The following is a 7,245-nucleotide window of genomic DNA, read 5'->3' as shown; positions in this document are numbered from 1 at the left end:
AAGTGATAAAGATACAGAATACTAATGTTGACAAAATGTGCTGAGAAACTGTCAGCACACCTCTACCCCAGAACAGGGGAGATGCAAGTTATATTTAGGATGACCAGTACACATCGTCACCACAGGTTTCCCCTGAAGTTTTGGCTGAGGACCTGACACAAGAAGTGTCAGAGCATGCAGAGAGGTGGCAAGAGGGGCAGTGGGGAGGGACATAATACTTGGGGATATAAGAAGAAAAATTCTGAAAGGAACCCAAGAAAGCTGAGAAACACAAGTCTTGCCATCCCCACCCAGCTAGTGGCAGTGGGCATGAATATTCCCTCTATCTTCCAGGCTAAGGAGCTGGTGGTCCTGGAGGAGATGGAGGGACCCCATCAGCAGGTGGTGGTGGAGGCTGCTGCCGTGGTGGCGGCAGAGGGGGATACATGCTGTTAGGTGCTGTGAGGGGTACCCGGGTTCCTAAGATATTTCCTGGCATTGGACGCACACCAGGAGGGGTAGAGCCACTTCCAGAAGGGAGGATGTTGGCTGCAATGGTGGAAATCATGCAGCCTGGCATGGGTTGTCCAGGTATGATGGAAGCTGGGCCTGGTATTTGTCCTGGCTGGGGTGGATGAGGTGGTGGCATCTGGTGGTGCATTAGATGTTAGGGAGGGGGCTGCTGATGAGGCATCATACTGGGGTGCCCTGCTGCTCCAAGTGGGGCTAGACCTGGTCCTCCTGAGTGCTGGTGTGACTGTTGAGGATTCGGGCCATGCTGCTGCTGTTCCCTTTGCTGTCGGGCTCGTAATTCAGCATACTTCGCTGTTTCATGTGGAAGTTCTGGCGTTCAGTAAGCAACTGCTGCCTCTGTTGTTCAAGAGCCTCTTTTTCTCTGTCCATGATAGTTTCCAGCTCCTCAAAATTTCAAAGTTTGATCTCCAGTTTCTTCATTTGTGTCTCAAGAGAGGGAGAGCTACTAAGCACTTGACCTTTTTCTCTTCCACAGCAGCAAGATGCTTGGCTTTAGTAGCTGCTGAGGCAAGAACAGCTGCTGTGGCTGTGGCAATATTTCCTTCAGAAATTTCATGTTCTACTTTCTTCATCCTAATATCACTTTCTCTTTCTTTACATATATCAGTTAGTTCTTTGTTCTCTTCAGTTTCCTTTTCTTCTGATTTGGTATCCTCACTAACTTCACTATCCTGTTCTTTCTTACTGTTGTTGTTGTTGTTGTTGTTTTCATTTTATCCATCTTGTGCTTTACCAATTTCTTCTGTTTCATTTTCCACTTTGTTTTCTGCCTTTTCAGGCTGCTGACCATCAGGTGCTGTTTCCATTTTTTCCTCTTTAGCTCATTCCAACTTTTCTGGTTCCTCGGGCCCTGTGCCTGCAATATAGCTGCTTTCCAGATTGTAGGTGGGATCCACTTTCCCAAAGAGTCTGACTGCTTCTTGTACTTTCTTGACATGAGTTTCAACCATTTCTAGTGGTACCTCCTTCTGGACCTGAGAAAACTCCTCCAAAGCCACTTTAGCTGCAGCAGATGCCACATGAGGGTCCACTACAGATACCAAAAAAACAACAGTACTCATGATGGGGTTTCCTAACTGACTGAAGGGAACAGGCTGGTAGGCCAGAGGCCCAAGGGAAGCATCTGAATTCTAAATGTATGGGTCCTTAATTGGAAGCTTTAAGAAATGGAGGATACATTCATCCTGAGTATGACTTCCAACGTGTTCTGACACTTTGTTCCAATCATCCTAGTACATCTCCAGGGCCTTGAGGACTAGGAGGGTCTCCTGTTCAGTCCATTCCCTTCCAGCACTAGTGCCTTTACTCTTTCCTAATGTTTTCTTGGAGTAAATGTCAGTACAGAGACCAAAATTCTGCAAATCAGTAGGTTTTTCCTTGCTCTTCTCAGGAAAAATTTAACATCTGTTGAGCAACAGGAACCTGAGGTGACCAAAGATACTGTGGCACAAGCCCAGAGTGGGTATCAGCTAATACATTAAAATAAGGAGTAGGAGTAGGTCCCATTGCCTCGTGGTGTCTGGATTATTTATTCTTAAAGGCCTTATTTCATTACCTCTGGTCCTAATAACTATGGGTCATAAGACCCCTATTCCAGAGAAGATCCTGCCCCATACTCAAATTAATGATGTCCCCTTTGTTTCCAATGATGAATTCTATTTTTGAAAACATCCCATGTCTACATAGGACCTCCCTAAAATTGAAATATTCACATCTGAGCATTTTTTCACTCTCATCTGAAAGGTGTGCTTTTGTTTCTTTTTTTATTATTATTAAATCATAGCTGTGTACATTAATGTGATCATGGGCACTATACATGGGTTTTATAGACCATTTGATACATTTTCATCACACTGGTTAACATAGACTTCCTGGCATTTTCTTAGTTATTGTGTTAAGACATTTACATTCTACATTTATTAAGTTTCACATATACCCTTGTAAGATGCACTACAGGTGTAATCCCACCAATCATCCTGCCCCCCCCACCTTCCCCCTTATTCTTAGGTTATAACTGGGTTATAGCTTTCATGTGAAAGACATAAATTGGTTTCATAGTAGGGCTGAGTACACTGGATACTTTTTCTTCCATTCTTGAGATACTTTACTAAGAAGAATATGTTCCAGCTCTATCCATGTAAACATGAAAGAGGTAAAGTCTCCATCTTTCTTTAAGGCTGCATAATATTCCATGGTGTACTTATACCACAATTTATTAATCCATTCGTGGATCAATGGGTACTTGGGCCATTTCCATGACTTAGAAATTATGAATTGGGCTGCAATAAACATTCTGGTACAAATATCTTTGTTATGATGTGATTTTTGGTCTTCTGGGTATATACCTAGTAGAGGAATTATAGGATTGAATGGCAGATCTATTTTTAGATCTCTTAAGTGTTCTCCAAACATCTTTTGAAAAGGAATGTATTAATTTGCATTCCCATCAGCAATGTAAAAGTGTTCCCTTTTTCCACATCCATGCCAACATCTCTGGTCTTTGGATTTTGTGATATGGGCTAATCTTACTGGAGTTAGATGATATCTCAAAGTAGTTTTGATTTGCATTTCTCTGATGATTAAGGATGATGAGCATTTTTTCATATGTCTATATGCCTGAGCCTGTCTTCTTCAGAGAAGTTTCTCTTCAAGTCCCTTGCCCATCCTGCTATGGGATCGCTTGTTCTTTTTTGCTTATGTGTTTGAGTTCTCTGTGAATTCTGGTTATTAAACCTTTGTCGGAGACATAACCTGCGAATATCTTCTCCCATTCTGATGGCTGTTTGCTTGCTTTACTTACTGTGTTCTTGGCTTTGCAGAAGCTTTTTAGTTTAATCAAGTCCCAGTAGTGTATTTTTGAAGCTGCTTCAATTGCCCGGGTGGTCCTCCTCATAAAATACTCGCCCAGACCAATTTCTTCAATGGTTTTTCCTACACTCTCTTCTAGTATTTTTATAGTTTCATGTCTTAAGTTTAAATCTTTAATCCAGTGAAAGTCTATCTTAGTTAATGGTGAAAGGTGTGGATCCAGTTTTAGTCTTCTATAGGTTGCCAGCCAGTTCACCCAGCACCATTTGTTAAATAGGGAATCTTTTCCCCACTGAATATTTTTAATAGGCTTGTCAAAGATTAAATAATGGTAAGTAGCTGGATTCATGTCTTAGTTCTCTATTCTGTTCCAGACATCTACTTCTCTGTTTTTGTGCCAGTACCATGATGTTTGTGCTTTTGAAGAAGAAGGCCAGGGTCTCCTTTGTGGTTACAGTATATATATTTTGTATTTTGTCATTATATTGACCATAACAGGTTTGATGTGCTTGTGCTTAACAAAGTGATTTGATGTGCTAATTTTCTGTCACGATGTGACATAATATCCAGATTATCTCTTCTTTCATGTGGAAATACTTTGCCTTGAATCGCGATACAGTGCATATAGTTAAGAGATATTTGTAATGGTTCTTAGCTTACCATGGAGAGTTGCAGTAAGTTTTGGTATGTTTTTCATGCTCAGAAAGTTTCAGGATATCAAGCAAATCATAGGCATTTACCAAATGTTTCTTAGGGAAATGATTAGGCCATTGTCTTGCTTACTGAAGAGATGGGAATAGATCCTACGCACTATTTAGTGCATGGAAGGTACTCAATATGTATTGTGACAAATAAAAACTAAAATATCTAGGAAAGACATTAGAAGTATATATATGTGTGTGTATGATATAATATATATTATGAATTTATATATATACATATATACAAATATAAATACACATATATACATACATATATATATATATATATATGCACCTATGTTATATGTTAATACCAGGGCTCTGATGTAAAGATGATAATGTTCAGAAAAGCAATGGGGTTAATTAGAGAAGACCTATTATGCCCAAATCCTATTCTTGTATTGAGTCAATTTCCTATTCTTTCCTCACTGGAGAAGAGGAACAGTTGGTTCTTGTCCTCCCTTTAATAGATCATCATATTTCAAACACAATTCTCAGAGCAATGTTTCATCTCCTCTTTGCCAAGCTAAACAATACCACTTTCTTAAACTTTTCCTGTGGGACCTATTAACCCTTGAATCATAGAGCACACATTTGAAGAAAATTGCCTTTCATAACCCACAACACAAGCCTGTTAATTATAGGTAAGATGTCATATTGAAATAGCAAAAAAACTCTATTGTGAGACAGAAGCTCAAATTCTAAAATTCCCCAGCATAAAATCCTGAAGAGTTTATCTAAACTTTCTTAACCTCAGATAGTATAAAATGGAAATATTATTTTATCTTCCTGAAAGCAGGATGTAGAACTAGAAGTCTTGAAACTATGTAAAGCTTTAAAACATATGATTCTCAGTGTCTTTGAAGAACACTGCTGACAGGATTATCAAATCTACCAGGAGACATACAGCTGATATTTTACCATTATGTGGTGTTTCTTGCCAAAAACAGCTATTATTTCAATAAATAAATTAAATTACTTATTTCTGAGACAACAAAGTCTAAAGATACATATTAAATATCAAAACCAGAAAAATAAGATGGGAAAGAAAAATATTGATTGTATTTTCCATTTGTTCATTATGGTCCATTTTGTTGGCTGTCAAAAGCAATATCTAATTTATAATATTTTGTATTTAAGCATCTGGCAGTTTGATTAATTTGATTAATTTCTTAGAATTCGGTCAACTCTGCTGCACCATAACTCACATAAAGAACTACACAGTGAAAACTAGTTTTAAAAAGAATTAAGGATGTCATTATTTGAGGCTTGATGTTGATAAGTTCTCACCTAGAAAAGGCAAAGTGAGGTAAAATTAGAAAATTAAGAGAAAAAGAAAAAAGTAGATCTTCAAGCTAAATGTACATTACAGAATATGTAATGAATGTTATGTGTTAGATTTTATACACATATATACAGTATTTCAAAGGATGCTAGATGGGTTGGTTTCTTCAAAGGAGTATTTGTTGGAAAATGCTTTCTTATATTTAGGGTTAGTTTTTGATTTCCAATTAAAAATGAGACAGCTTTGTACTTTTGGATGCTGCCTTCTGCTTGGCACACAAGTGTGGTAAGTTTAGCAAGACCCTCATGGAGAAAGTCTGCTAAAAAAAATAGGTCATATTCTTGAGTCAAATATTTTCCTCTAGGGGTGGGAAATCCATTCATTTGCTACACCAGTTGTTATGCAATCTGCTATCTGGACATCATCCTGCTGATATGTTGAAAACATCCCTCAACTGACAACTTTCCGAACTGGTTTTCCCAGCTATCCAGCTGTTGGGCTTATAGCCACCCGACATTTTCCTGACCACTGCAGTTTCACAAATAGGAGCCTAGTGAGGTAATCACCTGACCTCAGCAAAACTATTGCTGTCAGAGCATCTGGATTGACTAATTGCTTTTCTATGCAGATTTAGAGTATGTGAATCCTAGAGTCCTGCAATAGTGTTTCCAGGTTCCTGCTGGCATGCTTCTGAGCCTGGCTCATGCTTCTTTCTTAGGCAGTTATTCAAACTGCCCATTTCTGGAAAAGTTCAGAAGCACACCGAAAAAGCACATGTGTGGCCTCTCTCATTACAAGGGATTGACCTATTATTTGAAAACTATGCAAGGGGCTTGGCACCTGTAGGTGAGTGTCTAGGGTGCTGGCCATGTATACTGGGGTAAGTGAGTTCAAACCCGGCCCAGGATGCCAAACAACAATAACAACTATAACAAAAAGTAGCCAGGCATTGTGGTGGGCGCCTGTAGTCCCAGCTACATTGGAGGCTGAGGCAAGAGAATCGCTTAAGCCCAAGAGTTTGAGGTTGCTATGAGCTGTGACACCACGGCACTCTACCAAGAGCGACATAGTGAGACTCTCTCAAAGCAAACAAACAAAAATCTATGCAAGGGGGGTAAAATCCACATCCTCTGTCAACTCTTCTTGAAAGCTTACTTGTAGGTGTAAATGCTTGTTAGGTCTATGTGAGAGCTTGAATAGACATTGCATAAACTAGCATATTTTATTCTTGCCAACGTAGATAGCTGTATATTCTGAGACTAGTTTATTATCCAAACCAGTATAATCTTCTTAGAGACTTTGCTTTTGAATGATTTCAGATTTATCTTGAAATATTTTTTCATACTGAAATAGTTTAATATTTTTTCATCCTGTGAGAAGAACATATACAAACTGAAGGAAGGGGAAGAAAGAGCCTGACATATCAAGGTTTTGGCAAAGGCAAAGAGATTCAAATTTATACCTGTTGAAATGTGGGGGCAAGACAGAGGGTCCATGACCTAATGGTGTTACACAACTGTAAGAATATTTTGGCACTAGTATTTGTGTTCCCTCACCATCAGTGTGCGCCTTATGAAGGAGGCCTTCCTTGGGAGCTAGTCTACTCTTCACCATCCAGTTATTTCCTTACTATGACCTGTTTTATGATTGTTTTCTGTGCTTTCTTATTTTCTGTTTATCCTAATAGACCAAAATCTCCATAAAAGTAGAGACATAGTTGGTTCCATTACCCACTGTAAAACCAGCTTTTAGCTCATTCTCTAGGGCATTAAAGGAAAAAATCAAATGGATATTTTTGAATGAGTGAACAACATTATGTGTCTCTATGCCCATGATAATGTAGAAGATGATGTGATGATAGAAATAAACCTTTGCAAGAAATATCAAAAATGTAATACATTAACTCTAAAGAAACTTCTGATTCCCATTATTTAAAAG

At 38.8% G+C, this 7,245-nt stretch overlaps 1 pseudogene; it reads right to left on the bottom strand.

Moving 5' to 3' along the window:
- Window positions 1-334: 334 nt before the first annotated feature.
- LOC128571693 (SWI/SNF complex subunit SMARCC1-like) lies at window positions 335-2,019 on the bottom strand (annotated as a pseudogene).
- Between the last annotated feature and the right edge of the window lie 5,226 nt (window positions 2,020-7,245).

The sequence above is a fragment of the Nycticebus coucang genome, chromosome 19 (assembly GCF_027406575.1).
Source record: "Nycticebus coucang isolate mNycCou1 chromosome 19, mNycCou1.pri, whole genome shotgun sequence".
Classification (NCBI taxonomy): domain Eukaryota; kingdom Metazoa; phylum Chordata; class Mammalia; order Primates; family Lorisidae; genus Nycticebus; species Nycticebus coucang.
Note: the sequence above shows the minus strand (reverse complement) of the source record. Positions and strands in the feature narration are given on the sequence as shown.